The sequence below is a fragment of the Mustela nivalis genome (genome assembly GCF_964662115.1).
Source record: "Mustela nivalis genome assembly, chromosome: 13".
Classification (NCBI taxonomy): Eukaryota; Metazoa; Chordata; class Mammalia; order Carnivora; family Mustelidae; genus Mustela; species Mustela nivalis.
This window is the reverse complement of record NC_139032.1, coordinates 20,097,474-20,117,367: the sequence shown is the minus strand read 5'-3', so window position 1 is coordinate 20,117,367 and position 19,894 is coordinate 20,097,474. Positions and strand designations below refer to the sequence as shown.

At 39.0% G+C, this 19,894-nt stretch overlaps 1 long non-coding RNA gene across 1 annotated transcript in view; it reads right to left on the bottom strand.

Moving 5' to 3' along the window:
• Positions 1-17,843, bottom strand: part of LOC309845972 — a 233,086-nt gene extending 215,243 nt beyond the window's left edge. Inside the window, exons 1-2 of the long non-coding RNA XR_014301636.1 lie at positions 17,586-17,843; positions 6,350-6,685 (exon numbers count right to left, since the gene is read on the bottom strand). This is a non-coding gene — a long non-coding RNA (uncharacterized lncRNA). The remainder of the gene's footprint in view (positions 1-6,349; positions 6,686-17,585) is intronic.
• Between the last annotated feature and the right edge of the window lie 2,051 nt (positions 17,844-19,894).

Sequence of the window (19,894 nt, the reverse complement as noted above, 5' to 3'; positions counted from 1 at the left end):
TATGAGTGTACTTTTACATAGTAAAAACTGTAATACTAGTGAAACACGTTCATTGAACACTTAGGACATACTCAAACACTGCTATTCTCATGAAGCACATTAGTCTCATTTAATTTTTACAACAGTCCTGTGATATAACCATCATTATTTCTGTTTTTGGACAAAATCAATAATCGTAAAAAAAAAAAAAAAAAAAAAAAAAAACCCACACCAAAAAAACAGAGCTTGCCAGGGTCACACAGTCACAGTTAGATCTTCCTACGCCGTATGTGTTTTCTTTTCTTTTCTTCTTTTTTTTTTTTTTAAGATTTTATTTATTTATTTGACAGAGAGAGAGATCACAAGTAGGCAGAGAGGCAGGCAGAGAGAGAGGGAGAAGCAGACTCCCCGCTGAGCAGAAAGCCTGATGAGGGGCTCGATCCCAGGACCCTGAGATCATGACCTGAGCGGAAGGCAGATGCTTAACCAACTGAGCCACCCCAGCACCCCAACCACTTTAGTGTTTTCGGAACCAGGTAATGTTACTATGGATGATTTCATTTGCTTCCTATAATGTTGTTACATATTTTCTAAAAAGAGTAATTCCTAAAATCCAGCTTTCTCATATCAATGGAATAAGATAAACCAAGTCATTTTCTTCTGTACAAAAAACTCTTTGGCTATGTTGGCTTTGGTTAAAGTGCAACTTTTTATGATACCCCTTTGCAAGCCACCTGTTGGCCCCAGATGAGTGGGGCATGGATGGGTAAGTCATGCTTTTATTCTAAACTCAAGAGGTCTATCACAGATGGGTCTGAGAGTCAAGGGGACACCATCACATCTCACCTCTCAGATGGAAAATAATTATTTTCCTAAAATCTGGATTCCCACAAGGTTGACTAGGGCATAAAGATTATTATAATAACAAAATGGTTGAACAACCTAAGACACAAAAACACAACATCAGGAAGTGTCCCTATTCCTCATCTCACATGGCCATCATACTACTATTAAGTTGCAGTTACAATTACCAACGTATAGAAAAGCTTTTCCAGAAATACTTTTTTTTAAGAAGGATACTTTCATCTCAGAGAATACTTACTAATTATAAAGGTAAACATGCATAACTATAATTAAGAGATAAGGGGCACCTGGGTGGCTCAGAGGGTTAAGTCTCTGCCTTCTGCTCAGGTCATGATCTCAGGGTCCCAGGATCAAGTCCCACATTGGGCTCTCGCTCGGCAGGGAGCCTGCTTTCCCCTCTCTCTCTGCCTGCCTGCTTGTCATCTCTCTCTCTGTTAAATAAATAAATAAAATCTTTTTTTAAAAAAATAGAGAGAGATAAGGCAGTCACCACCTTAACCAAGTGATAAAACTTAGTGATATCAATAATGGGACAACATGAGGTCATATGTGAAGTAAGGTAGTAAGAAGTATTCTGTGAAGTAGTGAGAAGTACATAGGGGACCCAAAGAGTGTTCTTAACAAAAACATTTAAATGAATCTAAATGAGGAAACAGATACAATCTGGGACAGTCTACAGTGCAACCTACCTGGACTCTTTTGAAAAGTTAATGCTACAAAAAACAAATAAATAAAAAGGGTGGGCTGAATGATGTTCCAGATTAAAATGGACAAAAGGTGAACAATAATTAGAGCAATAAGTAAAAATCAATTCATCACTGGATTAGAAATAAGTAGCTATAAATGGTATTTTGATAATAAATGATATTTCAAATGGAAATTATTCAAGACTTCCAATTAGATGATATTGTTGAATTAATAATTTTTATATATGAAAATTATATTGTGGCTAATAAATGTTCTTTTTTCTAGCAGACATATAGTGAAATAGGTGGGGGTGAAATGTTTTATTTGTCGCCCACTTTCATATGGTTTTGGGGAAAAAAAGCTCAGATGCATATACAGGGATAAATGTATACATAAGCAAATATGGCTAAATATTAACAGTTGATGAATCCAGATAAAGAGAATGTAACTGTTGATTGACGTAAATTTTTTCAACTTTTCTGTAGTTTCAAAAATTTTTATTATAAAAGGTTGGGGGGGTAAGTGAATACCCAAGATGCTAACTTAGGGAATTTCTCTTCTAAATACCCCACTATTTTTTTTTTTTAAGATTTTTATTTATTTATTTATTTATTTGAGAGACAGAGAGAGAGAGATCGCAAGTAGGCAGAGAGGCAGGCAGAGAGAGAGAGGAAGGGAAGCAGGCTCTCTGCTGAGCAGAGAGCCCGACGTGGGACTCGATCCCAGGACCCTGAGATCATGACCCGAGCCGAAGGCAGCGGCTTAACCCACTGAGCCACCCAGGCGCCCCTACCCCACTATTTTTAAAACCCTAAGACACACAAAGAAAAAAAATTGAAGGTCTTTATATGGCAATAAAATATTTGAAATTTTACAAAAGCCACTCATTTCTGAAAATGAAATGTTAGTATACATCTTAAGTTCACTCCTGAATTTGTTTTCTCAAGGGAAAAAGAAGTTTCCATGTTCACATACATCAGGGGAATGCAGAAAAGAACCAATGGAAGACAGCCATGAAATAGCTCCAACTCTTCAATGTAATCTAAGTGTGTGTATCATCCCTGAAATATCACCTCACCTCTTCACTGTAACCCCAGAGCATACTCAGCACACATTTCTGGATTATCTCCTTCTACTCTCGTGGGACCCATGTATTTACTTAATTGGTTTTTTTGAGGGGAGTGGTTATAATTTAATTCATTCATTCATTCATCTGTTCATTCATTCATGTAGCCATTCACTCAAAAATTATTCATTGAGAGAGGGAGGAGCAAGACGGCAGAGGAGCAGGAGACCTAAATTTCGGCAAGTCGCAGGAATCCAGCCAGATAGTTATCAAACCATTCAATACCTACAAACTCAACAGGAAATTGAAGAAAAGAACATCAGCAATTCTAGGAACAATAAACTATTCACTGAGTTCCTATCGTGTATCAGGCATTGTTTTATGCAGTGGGGGATATTACAGCAAACAAAAAAGACAAAACTCCCCTCATCTTAAGAGCTTTTTATTTTAGTAAGCATAAAGATACAAAAAAACAAAAAAGGGTGAGTGTGTGTGTGTGTATGAATATATACAAAAAAGTGTCTCTGTGTGTGTGTGTGTATGAATATATAGTCCATCTAAAAGTGATGAGCACTATTAGAAAAATAATAGGAATGGAGATGGGGAGATATATGTTTAAATTGACCTAGAGAGGATTCATTGGGAAAGTGGTATTTCAGAAAGACTCAAATGAGTGAATTACTTGCATGTCTGGGGAAAATCATAGAGGAAAGAACATGTGCACAGATGCTGAAGTGTGAGTATGCCTAGAGTACTCAAGGGACAGCAAGGAGGTTGGTTTCACTACACTGGTAAAAATAAAGTAAGAATTTGGGGCGCCTGGGTGGCTCAGTGGGTTAAGCCACTGCCTTCGGCTCAGGTCATGATCTCAGGGTCCTGGGATCGAGTCCCGCATCAGGCTCTCTGCTCCACAGGGAGCCTGCTTCCTCCTCTCTCTCTCTGCCTGCCTCTCTGCCTACTTGTAATCTCTCTCTGTCAAATAAAAAAAAAAAAAAAAAGTAAGAATCAAGGGTTTCACACAGAGAAGTGACATGGTCTATACCAGGGTCTTAAGAACACCACTCTGGTCAATGTGTCGAGAATAAACTTTGGGAATGGGAAGAAGCTGGGAATGTAACCATAATCCCACTGAGATCTCTTGGTGGTAATGACTAAAGTAGAAGAAGTGAACATGGTGAGAAGAAGTCAGACTATGGAATAAATATGAAATGTGAGCTGTCAGAGTTGCTGGTGAATATGGACTGTGAAAAAAAAAGAGGGGTCAAGAGTGACTCCATGTTTTTGGTCTAAAATGGGCAGACTGTCATCCATCTATTGGGTTAGAAGAGAATGTAGAAGGAACAGATTTTTGTGAATGACGATATCTTTCAATAGACCTGTTAAATTTGAGGCACCCGTTGTATACCTAAGTTGGGATATCAAAAAAGCAGTTAAATATACAAGTCTGAGGATTACAGGGAAGTTTTAACATGAAGACACAAGTTTGGGATTCATCAGTGAAGAGATGATATTAAAGCTATTAGTTGGAGGAGATAAATAAGGGTGAGAGTTGACTGAGGAATGTGATCCAAGGACTTTCTCCGGGGGCAGCCCAATTCTAAGAGGTCAGGGAAAGAGGTTGATGAGATGGAAGAAAAATCAGCAGTGTTCAAGCTGAAAGCCTAGTGAAGAAAGTGCTTGACAGAGCAGGAAGTGATCACTTGTGTCAAAGCTGTTGGTAAGACAAGTAAGTAAGGACTGAGAATTTACCTCTGTGGGCAGAGGTATCAAAACCACTGATGACCTCTACAAGAGCACTTTTACTGGATGATGGGGTAAAAGTCCATTTTAGTAGGATTAAGAAGCAACGGAAGGAGAAGACAGCAAGAGTGGATACTTTTTGGATATATTTTATGGTAAAATTAAGGCAATAAACAGGGCTATAGTTGGGTGGGAAGAGTAAGAGGATTTTCAGGTTGTTGTCAATGAGCAAATCAAAAAAGAAAAACTGTTTCCCTATTTTAGGGAAATCGGCAGAAGAGATGGTATTTGGCATAAAAGTAGAGGTGTGAGCCTTAGCTTGGGCTGAGAACAGTTCATTTACAGTTAAGGGGAGAGCTGGTAAAAGGCCAGAGACACAGAAAGGCAGTAGAAGCTGGCTGAAGGTCTTCAACTTTGTGTCTAATTGATTCTGTTTCTACTTTTGTTTCCAGTGGAATAGCTCTTCAGCTAAAAGAAGAGACTAGAAGCACTAAACAGCTGAGGAGAAAGGAGGTATGAAATATCCCCTAAAATAATGGAAGAGTGTGAACAGGCAAGGGTAACGTCATAGGATTTCAGGGCAGAGCTGAACACTCATTCAGAGACTTCCATTGAAAATGCCAGTGCTGGGGGTGGAGGGCACCTGGATGGCTCAGTCAGTTAGGCATCTGATTCTTGATTTCGGCTCAGGTCATGACCTCAGGGTCATGGGATCGAGCCCCACACTGGGCTCTGTGCTCAGCAGGGCGTCTGCTTAAGATTCTCTCCCTCTCCCTCTCCCCCCCCCAACTCATTCATTCTCTCTCTCTCAAATAAATAAATCTTGAAAAAAAAAATAAGTTCAACTGGCCAGCATGATTGTGTGATTGCCCTTCACCATGTTTAGCTGTGCTAGTATAAGCATAGTGTAGGCAGAGAGTTGATTTAAAAAATGTAATCTTTTCCTATGGCTGCTATAACAAATCATCACTAACCTAGTGGCTTTAACAACACAAATCAATTTTCTTCCAGTTCTGAAGACCAGAAGTCTGAAGTCAGTTTCACTGGACTATAGTCAAGGTGTCAGCAGGACCACTCTCCCTTTGGAGCCTCTCCTGGAGAATCCATTTCCCGGCTATTTCCAGATTCTAGAGAGGCTTTCTTTGGCTTCTGGCCCCCTCCTCCATCTTTTAAACAAGCAGCCTAGTGCCTTCGAAACTCTTTCTGCTTCTATTATCATATAGCCCTCAACCTTCTGTGCCAAATCTTTTGCTGCCTTTGTCCTATGAGGATTAAAAACACTCGCACTTGCATCCAGGGTTCATTCATACCATACAGAATGATCTCCCCATCTTGAGAGCTTTCATTGAATCTTGTCTGTCAAGTCTCTTTTGTCATGTAAGATGACATTCCAATGGCTGGAGTCAGGACTTGGATATTTTGTGGGGGGCATTATCTAGCCTGTGGCAAGCAACAATGTGGTTTTGCCCAGCTGGCATAATGAACAGGAGAGGGGCAAGGGAAGGGTCTTATGGTGGACCATTGAGTTCAATGTGACAAAGAGAGAAATGAGAGCAAGAAGAGATGAAGGATAGGAAAATGGTTCCCCACGACTGCAGTATTTGGTACCCGTGCACTGGCTGTGATGGAAAAGGAATTGGATGGTGGTGGTTAGAGAAGAAGATGGTTGAACCCAAGGTGATGGAGGGATGAGGCTGACACAGGACGGAAGTCGGCATCATCACAGGAGTCAAGGAGCCAGGGGCATTTAGGTGGAATAGAAAAATCAGCCAGATTTATGGCAAAGATAGTATTGGGGAGGCTGACAGTGAGCCAGGAGCTAAAATTTGGGGGAAGGAAATAAATGTATCTTTACATCTATGGCACATGGACTAGAGTGATGGATTCAAATTATTTTGAATTTTAGGGACATTAAAACCCATTCTCGCACATCCTTCTCACATCACAGGTGAGTTCTATTAAAACTGAAGTACTCCCACAGCTCATCAAATGTTAACACTTTCATACTGTTACCTTATCACATGGAGTTAAATCTGCTTCAAGCTTTAGACTGGTTCCAGAATATGTTATACGGAACATCTCAAAGTGACTAGACAACATTTATAATGGACTCTAATCCAGACACCTGGTACCTGAGGTACAGTCCAACGATGAGTCTCACTAGGGTCGCTCCGGAGCTTGTGGATATGCAGAATCCCAGGCCGCAATCAGATACCTTGAGTGCAAATCTCCAAACTGACAAAGATCTCTGGCAACTCATTTGCAGATTAAACACTGGAAAACATTAGTCTAGACACCAGAGCAAAGGAACATGTCATGAGTGAAGATCCACAGTATTTTTGGCCACATCTGTAGGAGGAAGAGATGAGAAATTTTGTCAGAGAATTTTTCCCTCCCCATGCAACCAATACAAGTGATATGATTTAAATAATTGTGGGAAGCTGAAGCATACGAGTTTAATATTTGCCTGAGGTCAAATTTCAATACTGAAACTAGAGCTCAGGTGCCAACTGGTTAAGTAGGTTTTTTTTTTTTTTAATTTATTTTTTTTTAATTTGAGAGACAGAGAGAGAGAGAGAGAGAGAAGGAGCAGGGGCAGGGGCAGAGGGAGAGAGAGAAGCAGACTCCCCGTTGAGCAGGGAGCCCCATGCAGGGCTTGATCCCAGGATTCCTGGATCATGATCTGAGCCAAAGGCAGATGCTTAACTGATTGAGCCACCTAGGCATCCCCTTGTGTTTTTTTGTTTTGTTTTGTTTTCTCCCAAAGATTTTATTTATTTATTTGACAGAGAGAGAGATCACATGTAGGCAGAGAGGCAGGCAGAGAGAGCAAGGCTCTCCGCCGAGCAGAGAGTCCGACGCGGGGCTTGATCCCAGGACCCCGAGACAATGACCTGAACCAAAGGCAGAGGCTTCAACCCACTGAGCCACCCAGGCGCCCCTGGTTAAGTAGGTTTAAAAGGAAAGACTGAACAATCCTCCCATCCGTGCCTGGCCTTGTGGCTTCTTCTGAGCTTTCTGAGATCTGTTAACAGGAGGAGGCTGCCCTATCTCAGTGCACACACCCCTATCCGACAAATCCATGTACATACAAGTCATCCCGGAAATGACATGTTCTTTCCCATACAAACCAAGCATTTTCCAGTTATATAATTTATTCATCTCCAGATGGGATCTGCCATTTCTTTTTTTGTTGTTGTTTAAGATTTTATTTATTTAACAGAGAGAGACACAGTAAAAGAGGGAACACAAGCAGGGGGAGTGGGAGAGGGAGAAGCAGGCTTCCAGCCCAGCAGGGAGCCTGATGTGGGGTTCCATGCGAGGACCCTGGGATCATAACCTGAGCTAAAAGCAGACGTTTAATGACTGAACCACCCAGGGGCCCCTGCCATGTATTTCTTATTATTGTGTAATACCAGAAGATTTAGTGGTCTTCAAACATGCATTCTAGAGGCATAAAATAGGTAGGATACAAAGGGGAGAACGAAGGTGGTATATAACAAAGTTAGAATGTTTACCAAATAGGACATTAGTTGTGGTACATGCAAAATATATTCTGATATTATTAGGACTTCACAGGTTTTCAAGAGATGTTTTTTAGATGGGCAACAATGTAACAGATCATTGAAACTTGAGTTCCTAGAATCCAACCTGGTTGGAAGTCTCTCTGGAGCTTAAAGTCTTAATATATTTTAGTGCTGGATTGCTAAACACAGATATTTTCCCATAAAGTGAAGACTTGGCTTTCTTTCACCCACAATTCTGAACTGCTATATCAGAAGTCTAATATGAAAATTATCTATTAATTTCTATATTGCTCGGATTTTACTGTTGTCATAAAATTTGGGAGCCTATGTTTCAATAATCCTGGCAGAGAGCTTTTAAAATTAAACAAAGAAAAACCACTCATGTAAATTTACTTTAGTGTTCTCGTCATCAGCGTGAATTTCATAAGCCACATGACGACTTTGTTAAGACAGTTTATTTATGGTTTACACTCAGTCTGTTATCAAAAAAATGATATGACATGATTACAATAAATAAAACATGCATATACATAGCATCAAAAATAGAACTGAGTATCAAAATATCAAAACCATTGGAAAGGAACAGGAAAAGAGGTATTTTTAAAATATAAACTCACAGATTATTTAAAAGAGAAAATTAAGTCTTATCTGGGGGATTCTGGCAACTAAACATAATGAGAACACATGAGCCAAATAGTGTTGTTGTTTTTTTAATGTTCTTATACCTGATCATCTTCCATCTATAAATTCTCAACTTATTGTATAAGTCTCTACAATATTGCTCATTATGTCTAATAATGTCTGTTAGAATGAATAGAAAGGATAGAACAAACTTTTCTCATATATTTATACTAAGAAAGTACATGTGATAGATCATTTTTTGGTGACATTTCTTATCATCATTAAAAGCAGGCTACTCTCCAAGGCATACCATGCTTCAGGGCCACAGCCCCTTTTAGGAGAAATCTTTGAAAGAACACATTTTGAAATCTGGACACTGACAGGACAGTTCCAGTGGATATAATGGAAGATGACAAAAAGAAGGGTGAGGGTGTCTTTGGAGTCACATTATTTCAAATAAAGCTAATTTGACCTTTCCGAGGGCAGGGATTGTTGAGACATTTTCACTCCCAAAAATGGCTCCTCAAATTGTCTCTTCAAAATTGTTGAACAATGTTGTTCAATGCCTGTGAAATATTCATCAAATATTGTCTCACTTTATGGGAAATGTTATGAAACAAATAATTTTCAAAATACTTAAAAATTTTGCTCTCATACTTTTAGATTTATTAAAACTGTCCAGCCAATACAAAACTACAAAATGTAGACCCCGGCCTCAATCCCACTACTGTTCAGAAATTATTGAAAATGAAATAATTTAAGCAATGTATACAGAAAAATCACGGCAACACAGTGTAAATGAGTTGATAGTGTTTTTTCGTTCCTATAACAGATACATTTTCCATTTCAAAATAAGTTTCATTTGGGTCATTGCCTCCACAGTCATGGCACCACGACACATCAATCTTGCGCAGCCATCTAAAAAAATACTGTCCCCCAGTTTAACATCCTTTGGGAGGTTGTGTTTGTCCCACCCAGTCCTGCCTCTCCATTTCTCTGCTCAAAGCTAGCTCTTATGCAGCTCCTGACAAAAAATGTTAATTAATGTTAAGTTAGCCATTGTGACAGAGGATTCAGCCCATAGCCTGGCTGAATTCCACCTCTTCACTTAAAAAAATAAGAAAATGATAAGAAGTCGGGTTAAAAATAATACAGAAAATATTTAACCATTTGGTATTTTATTATTAGTTCTTGGTCTCCTTAGGGACCAAGAGTGACATGTTCCACCTCAGACACAGGTTGTGAACCCCCATGTCTTCGCTTCTTCAGGACGAGGAAGATCAGCGAGTATTCCTGGAACCACGAGTAGACAGAAGCCACCCTTGTTCTCCATGAACTCTGAGAACCACAGGCCCAGAGGTCTGTTGCTGGCCTTTAGCCGGGCCACTCTTCCAGGGGAGAATGCAATTCTTCAGGCCTGTTGTCTCCTCTTCTTGTCCTCTCCCTCAATTGCTATGAGGGCTAGAGCATTCTCACAAAACTTCCAGCCCCCATAGCGGGTCAATCCAAGGCTGGTTGGGAGTAGACCGGAGGGGGAAAGGGAAAACGCTGGTGTGGCCTGCAAGTTTCTCCAGGCCATCAGGCTCCACCCATTGCCTAAAACCAAATTTCCCCAGAAGCGCATGCTCTCTGATTCCCCAATCACTGGTGCGGATTTGAATTTATTACTTCTTATTTTGCAGTCAACGCTGCAACATTGCCTTCTCTGCGAAGTGTCAGAGAGGACCTAGAATTCGCTAAGTAATCTGAATTCAGCATTTAAGTGCACGCAGACTGCCAGAACGTGAAATACCCACAGTCGGGTCAAATGGGGTCAGAGAATCAGGTGCCAGCCCCACTGCCCTCTAGAACAAACCAACAAAGTGCCCACAATGTTAGGGTACCACACAGAGGTTTCCAGGGGTCAGAGGGTCTATACTGTTACCTTCCAGGGGTCTGAGGGTCTATACTGTTATCTTCGGATCAATTCTGATTGAACATAAATTGGAGCTGCCATCACTTTATATAACCTTCAGACAAGCAGCTGCTTATGTTTTAGGTTAATCTGATTGATGACACTCAGCTCATACAGAAACCAGGACTAAATGTCTCATCCAAAAATCCACTCCCTCTCTTCTAGCCCCCTGGCCCATTTCCCCATCCCAACACTCACGCCAGAAAGGCAGGAAGATACAGAGCAGTTACCTTCAAAGCTTGGAAAAAAATCTGTGGAAATTCGTCGTGGTTTCCAGATCATACTTCTAACCTAATCTGGGGACTTAAAAATTACTCTTATTCAGAACTGATGTGGAAACAAAAGTACTTTTAACTTTGTAAAGTTGGAAAAATTATTTTTTTTAATTTTATTTATTTTTTTTAAGTAATCCAACTTTCTACCAGCTTGGAAGGGCCTAATTTACATAAATCCCCTCACCCCCACTTTACCTCTGACAGTGGAATTCTAAACAAAGCAATCAGGCTGGCAGATGAGTCAGATTTGCTTATTGTATTGTACGCACGCATGTTAAAGAATGGTACTAGCTCTCTCTTGTTATTTATTGGTGTCAAGAGGTACAATTTAAAAATCCTGCTCTTTAATTTTTTTTTTCTCCTATGACAGGCAGATTGCTTCCCCTCACACCTCCTTGAGAGCTTACTAAATATTTGAGCAAGAAGAAACCCTAATTTTTCCTCTCAAAACTAACTAGAAACATTTATTTTGATTAAACTTTTTAGACAAAGAGAACCTTTTGATTTGGGGGCTTTCAGGTTTCGGAATGAAATGATTTTAGGTAAATTAGCTGCTAAAATTACTGTTATTATGCTCATAAAAAGCTGCTAAAAATAATCAGTTCATAGGGCAAAAAATTCATATATTATAGCATTTTCTTCCTGACAGATACTTCAGAAATTTGGCCTAGAATAGAAGATGTGTATTTTTTAAAAATTTTAAGAGAATTAAATTAACAAGAAAATGACTATTATATCCATAAATCTTTAATCACACTGATATTTCATAACCTGGGCTCTCCAAACACTTACAATGATAAATGCCCAAAGGCAATTTGAGCCCTGTCTGTCTGTCTTTGTTTCTGATCCAATTCAAGAAATGCAGGTAAGCAATAACACATTCCCCGTTGGTCGCTTTCTTTTTATTCTAAACATTCTTTGTTTTGTCGAGCAAAATGTGCTGTCCCTCTGGCCATGGGATACTGGCTGTCCCCAACCTCTTTTCAATCCCCTTTAGGGCAGCAGCTATTTAAACATGAGAAATAGAGCTCTTCCCAAAGACAAATCTCTCCTCATGTTTTCAAGCATGGAAGCAAACATTGGCAGCAAACATGAACAGCAATGAAAAAAAGTCATTTGAAATTTACTTTACTTTTCCCCCATTTAGAGTCAGCAAGAGTTGATTGGTGCAGTTACTACAAAGGCAACCACAGCAAGAAGTGTGTCCTGCTAGCACTGGGCACATGATTCTGTGTATGAAAGAGATTCTCTGAGGTCGCTTTGTTACATCAACCACCCCCCGTCCCAGCCCATCTACTTTTCATTTCCAAAGCATTAGCTATCCACATTTTCCTTTAAAAAAAGGGAGATAATGAAACCTCGCTTTATCATTTATTTCAACAGTTCCCAATCCAGAGATTGAAGAAACTCTAATTTCTCACCTAAATTCCATTTCCAGCAACTCCAGCCTTTTCCCACTGGCTACTAAGTAAAAATGTGACTTGGTGATATGTAATGCTCTTAAATTATTTTCTTAAGACATATTCAAAAGTCTAGTTAAATGTGGTTCCTTTGAATTATTTAAATGTGCCTTAGATTTGTACAGCAGTTTATAGCTCATGGTTATGACGGCATATACAATCTCATTTGACTCTACCAACAGTCTCAGGAGGAAGGCAGACGAGATAGTTGTCGCCATAAAGAACCTGAGGCCCTGAGAGGTTCAACAACTTGCCTCAAGAGTAACCATGGAGGTTCAGGATCAAGACTAGCATTGACTGTCTTCCAGATCCTAGTCCAGTGCCTTAGTCCCATTTGGTATTTCCTTTATACCTTCTTAAATTTCTCTCATGTCAGGTAGAGAACCTTGAGCAGAGTATGGTGGTTTTGTATAAAGGCATTTACATAGAAAAAGGTAAATACTGCCAAATAATGCCTTCATATTTCAGCTTTGCAGCACTGAAGTGGAGGCACGCTGAAAACCACAATTCTTGTAGATATTTTTCCAACTTCTCTTTATAGTGTTCGTCCTTGAGTAATTAACCATCCTCAAATAGCATTTGTTGGCTCTCTTCACAATAAAGAGTGTTGGTGCGAATATGAATGGCAGTTGTAGGAGGAGAACAAAAGAACTGGTACTGGGAGGGTTAGTTTGGGTTCATCTGTATCCTGTGTGATCAATCCACATGTCTGTCTGTGAATAGAGATACCTTTCTTAAGGTCTACGTTTTTACATACTCCCCTCACAACACTCTACGAAGAGAAGGGATCCTTTAATGAAATGGAGATCCATCCTGGGCCTCCACAGCTGCCTTCCCATTTGGTGTGCATTCAACTGTGTATTTAATACAAATATTGCTTCAGGATTTCCAGAGCAGATAAGAAGGCTGCTGATGTCGGAATGCAGTGCAGAGAGGATCTGCACACCGGTAGCCCTGTGAAATTTAACTTGGTGAATAATTACCATGATGATCATAATTAATAATTATCTTGTGCCAGTGGAGAATTGTACTAATTGGTAATCTCTTCTCTTAAAAGTCCTAATATTTTATTTCTGCTTATTGCTAACTATCAAGTGGAATGCTAATGGAAATGTGGATGACTGGTATTGTAATAATTATAACTGTAATCACATTCAGCAGCTAACCTCTAATTAAAATAAATCAGATGATGTAGTGAGTTGGCTACATACCGTTGTGTTTCCAATAATACATCTTATTGGGGAAAAAATTATTTTCTCCCACAGAAAGCCTTTGAAGATTAGATTAAAAATTATGTGGATATGTTGTATTTCTAAGGAGGTGTTTTCTGTGGTAATAAGTAGGTTAATTGCATATTCATCAGGTGATAGAGTTTCAGGATAAACACAAGTTAGCATGTAATAAGTACCACTGTTTCTAATGGAATTATAATATTGTCACCATGCAATTATATGCAGGTCATTCTTGGATGTCCAGCTAGTAATGAATATATGTATACAAACCTGAAAGTTCTTGACTGAACTCTGAAAATCAATTGGTTAAAATAATCTGTGTGATTATTAAAACATTGGGTTGTGTGAGTAGAGTGTGATAATTTTTATTTATACTTCTGAGCATTTTCCAAAGTGATGCCTACAATTAATGAATATATACACTATATATGTATATATGCATGTGTGTGTGTGTGTCTCTCACTCTCAAGTATCAGTTTCAGCTATCTTTAATCACTCACCAGCAGATAATGGCAAGGAGGCTGACAATAAATGCATATATGCCTATCTTCACATTGATGGAAATAGAGAGGAGGTCAATCTCTTGAAATGACAAATCGGAGTAATAACTAAATTCAGTATTTTTAGGAACATTTTGTACTGCTCTCTGGTCTTGTATCCCCTGGTGTACAGCCCATTTACATTTATTTGGTCCGTGAACTTTGTTCTGCAAGGAGCCAGATGGTAAATATTTCAGGCTTTGTGGGCCATAGAGTCTCTATTGTAACTACTCGACTTCGCCGTTGTAGAGAAAGCATCCATAAACAATATGGAAAGGCTTGAGCATGGCTGCATACCAAAAATTCTTCATAAAAACAGGTATGGAGCTGGATGTAGCCCACAGACCATAATTTACTGACCCTTGATATAATACAAAATATTTATGAGCCCTCATATGCCAAGTGCTGTTCTAAGAACACAAGGTAGAGGATTGATAAGCGAAATAAGACTCCTTTTCTCATCCAGCTTCCACCGCGTTAAATAGGAACCTTATACACATTGTGGTATGCTGGGGAGCTCTGACAGGGAGTGAGATATTTTCCTTGTCTTCTGGAAGTCTGGGGTTTTCTGAAGGATTTAGATTCATGCATCAGTGCTAATAATTGTGGGTAATGGGTCATGCAGCAGAAGCGTCTACAAGGTGTTACTAGGATTTAAGCAAGGAAGACACAAACCATTGGTCAAGATTTCAACAAGGTGTGCCTTTTAGGATTTTCAGCAACAGTTATAGCAAAAGCTATGAAAGACGAGGGCACGAGGGTCCAAGGAGAACACTAAATCCACAAGTAAGAACAGGTGACACTGAGCATGGAAATGTAGGGTGGACTGGATTCTGTTGGTCTTCAAGTGCCACACTAGAGACTTCAGACTTTATCTGTAGTGTCTGGTGTAGAAGAAACCATAAGATGTTTCCAAGCATTAAATGGCACAATGAGATCTGAGTATCAGAAGAATGAATGTGGGGACATTAAGGAAAGTTTACTGAAGGAGGAGGGTTTTGTGGGACCCCAATTGTTATATTACATGGTTCCAAATGTAATATAACAATTGCATGAGATACAATGAAGTTTCTGAGCCATCTGTCTGTCCGGGGTCTTCTTCTAGAAGGGGGTTAGAACATCTTGTTCTCAAGCAACTCATCTTGATCTGATTATAGTCTGAGTTCAGCTATCATATCACGCTTATTAGATTCTAATGAGAGAAAATGAGGAAAGAATAAGCAATAGTAAACAGCCCTAAGAGTTAGATGCAAAACTTAACACACCTCTTTTCAAGCCTGCTTGGGAGCAGAAGAGAGGATCGCAAAAGCTACTATATGCCATTTATTTTTATTTAAGTTCGCTTTCTTCTTAAATGTGCCTGAGTTGGCCTTCATACCCTTCTTTTTCCTCCCAAACCAAGTAAAAACTCTTTTGGATACTGAGCCAGGTTGAGGAGAAATCTGCATGATCTGGGGTCACTGGATCTTAAGGTTAGATTCAGAAGGGACCCTGACACCTGAACTTGTAGACAGTGTGACCACTGAAATTCTGTTCCTTTGAGTGGATGTTGAGCTCCACAAGACTGATAAAGATGGCTGAGAATCATTGATAAAATGCATGACTTCAGAAAAGTAACCCAACCGTAATCATAAATGATGGAAAACTTATTATAAGGAAGTGATACAATATTCAACTTCAACAGATGTGAATTCAGGTGCTATTTGTTGAATGCATCTATGTACATCATCAGACTATTTTGATTTCTTCCCTTTTTTTTATTCTGGGAGCCAAAATGCCCAAGTACTCTATCAACATGGAAAATTAGCCCAAATGGGTGTAGTTAATATTCTACAACCACATGAGGCAACTCTCTCTCATCCAGACAGATATACATGAATGTTCATATAGGTTTTGTTTTTTAAGAGAAAAATCAGAAACTACCTAAATGTTAATCAACAGGGGTGGGCTATCATTTTATCTCATAGGGTCATTATGCTCTGAATTGTGGTATTAACCTGGGGTCCCACAAAGCCCTCCCACTCCAACTTACTTTACTTAGTCTCCCCACACTCATTCTTCTGACACTTAGATCTCTCCATGCCATTTAATTCTTAGAAACATCCTATCATCCTCTAGTTTCTCTTACACCTGTCACCACAGATTAAAGTCTGCAGTCTTTAGTGTGGCACCTGAGGACTAGCAGAGTCCAGCCCAAATTACCTTTCCAGGCTCGTTGTCATTAATCATAAAATGGAATAACTATACTAGTTAAGAAAATAAACCAGGGTATGTATTAACATGGATAGGTCTCAAAAAAAACACAGGATTAAATTTTAAAAAGACAAATTACAGAATGGCACATTTTTTTGACACTATTTATGAACTTTTAAAACACAGTAACACAATACAATACTCTCTTACTGTCAAGATATACAGATGAAAATGTATGTAAATTTTTTTTTAATTTATGAAAGTACTGCCTTTGGAACAGGAGACGGGAAAAGATGATGGGGACTTCAACCACCCCTACGTGTTTCATAAGTTTTTAAAGAAGATGCTAAAAAGTTAACAGGTATGTGTGGGATGATTCTTTGATCACAGTGTTCTTAGAGGTAAGAAATACATTTTTCAACCATTTAAAAAACAGTTATGTTTTAAGGGTGTACAGGCTGATTTCAAGCCAACTTTGTGTAGTGTTTTCTGACTTTGTACTTATACAATTTATGTCATTATATTAACATGTTTAACTTAAATAGTATTGATTAAAATTCACTTTTCTTGATTAAATACTGTTGCTTAATTACAACTTCTATATCAGAAGAAGCTTTTAAGATCATTTTTGGCCAGGAATGTTTACCCCCAAATTTGCAGTTTTGCTCAATAATATGTACAGTGCTTTGGCATCTATTGCTGAAAACAGGACAACAAACCCAAAATGGAGTCACTTATGCTAAGCCCAGCATCACCAAACCAAGACTTAGCTTAATTACAGTTTCAGATTTCCCAGAAATGGAATCATAAACCACTCAATTAGGAATCAGTTGATCAACATTAGTTAGGTCATCTGGCATTCCCTAAAGGAAAGTAACCTTGCAATAACCTACCCATTTTTTTTTACCTACTATAGCTTTGCTTTTCCCATTCTTTTCTGCCCTGAAAATCAGAGCGCCTTTCTTTCTGCTAGATTGGATGCTGCCCAATTCCAACTGAGTTTTGCTCAAATAAATTCATAAAACTTTGAATATGCCTCAGTTTATCTTTTAACATGATGGAAGTAGAACTTCACCAGTAATATCAAGGTATTTCTCTCTGACTGAAGAATACACCAAGAGAGAAAACAGACAGGCTGAGTACATCTAAAACACTGAGCAACTAAAAGCTCTAAAGCACAAGCCTCTGTGAAGAATTTTATGGAGATAGATATGTATCTCTCTCTCTTTCTATATATATAGATATATCTATCTATCTATATATATTTGAGATCATCATAATGGGGGAAGTGAGAATATACTGTATATTGTTGTACCCTCAAACACATATTTTACAGATTTTTGTCTGTTTATAAACTTTGAATCTCATGGTTTAGAACAACTTTATCCAGTCCTGTAATGCCTTTTGACTTTTCATCTCCTCTTCTGGAGAAACTCTTCTGGACTTACCAGAGCTCCTTGGAAAAGGTCTTCTTATCAGCAATCAACTAGCTGCGCCCGAAATCAGTTCGAACTCTCTGGGTCTGAGGACAGTACAGGAAAGCGGAGCAGGCTGGACCGCAGGCGCCGCAGAAATGGCGTCTCGGCCGCCAAGCCACAGGGAGGTCGGCAGCCCAAAGCCAAGAGGATTGTGGGAATGACGAACGCGGGCCAAACGTGCCATGCTGGCGCCGAAAAGGAAAGAAGCTCTTCCCCAAACGATGCACCCTGGGAAAACAGAGAGACACTGGAACGGTTTAACTCCAGTACCTTTGTTCCCCCACTTCGCCTGGTATCTCGTGAAAGCAGCTCTTTGTTTTTCCGCCGGAGATCATGCAGGAATCAACTGCCAAACATACCTTCCACCTCCATGCCATCTAATTATAGCCTGTAACACTCCGCGGTGCTGACAGTGCTGAGCTATTGACTCTTGACACTCTCTAAAGCTCTTAATTATCTTTTCACATAAGCCCCTTTCAGACCTGTCAACTTCTTTGTATTGTTTATGGAGGGAAAAAAGTAGCATATTAAGATTTCAGGACTATGCACTCTGAGGCAAACTTGCAGTTACACTTGTGAGCACTCCTGAATGTCTCTGCACTCATACACACAGACAAGGGAAGAGGTTTCAGATTGTGAAACAGAGCTCCAGGATGACAATTCTACTGCCAACTCACAACGGCCAGAAGTAAACTTATCAGGCAAAATAAAATTAACCCAAACTTTAATCACTCTGTCAACTGAAGTCATTTTTGACCTTTCTCTTCTTAGAGTTCAAATATGTGTACATATATACCAACACTATGTAGGTATGTGTGCATTGTGTATATATAATATATATACACACATACGCATATGTATATTTATATACATATGTATGACTGATATAAACAGTGTCTGAAAAAAGTTTTAAAAATGCATTCAAAAGCTTACTAAGTTTTTAACTCATCGGATTTGGCAATTTCAAAGAGATATCTATGAAAAGACAAGCAATCCCAGTTCAAGGTCAGTATCAGACTGAATTATCAATCCTATCATTTGAGACGTGGTTATAGAATCAATTTCTAGACATTCTTTTATTTCTTGTTTGTTTTAAGAAACACCATTGGTTAGCACTAAAGCACTTATAGGTTTAAAATTTTACATTTTTAACTAAAATAATAGCGGATAATTATGTCTTACTTAATTTTAATCTTAAAACAGATGGGTGATAGTAAGGCAGAAAGGGACCTATAGGAAGGGAATACCTGAGCAACCATACTTGTATTTCTCACTCTGACATTTGGATGTCCCTGAAGGTTTATCCTCCTTCCCAACAGAGAAATGCAGAGTGGACTTCAAAGAGGAAAGCCCTGCTGTAGCTCTGCCTAGAAAATTCACCAGTCGGTGCAGTTTTTCCATTCTGAGTCAGAAAAGAAGAGGTTGCCTATAGGTGGGAGTCAGCAGCAGGGAAGCAAAGTAGAGAAGTAGTAAAGCTCCAAGGAGCAAATGGTTGGGTGGAGAAGTAGAAACCTCCACTAGAAGTTTGCATCTACCACTCAGACATCAATTGACTCACACCCACCCCTGGCTCTCATTAGATGTGAAACGAGGCACTTTCTAGAGCCACTCCTTGGTTGGGTCACAGCATTGCCAACAGTCCTGCCTTCAATAAATTGCTTCCTGTGGCACCAGGTAATTTGGCTTTCTTGGGAGTTTGGTAGAGGGAAATATATAAGAATATACATAATAGAGTAAGAGAGAAGACTATGATGATGGTCAACATCAGCAAATGATAGAGATGTACTTTTCATCTCACAAGCAAGATGTGCTAAAAATATTTCTGTATATCAATGGTTCGGAATTTAGAATATATATCTTAAAGGAATAAACTTATCACTAATGGTAATTTTTGAGACTCATCTTTCAGTTTGTCTTACCAGTACTGAAGCTCAACTAAATGAAAGTTACAGAGGTCCTTATGAGCTGGCCTCAGATCAAAATTGGATTTAAATCATCTTTATCTAAAAACTCAGTCTGATCTGCCATCAACCTATTTGCCAATGAATTGTTCTTGTTAGGAATTTGAGACTTGGCATATCTATTCAGCAACAATTATCTTCTTTAATTTGTTTACTAATCTGTGTTAGTTGGAGAACAATCAGAAAACAAAGACGTTCAGGAAAAAAAAAATCACATTTGATCCTGCCTCTGGAGATCCTCTTATAATCAACTTTTGATTTTTAATTCTAATTAGAGAATATGGTCACAGACCACTCGAAGCAGTATGAAAGCCAAAC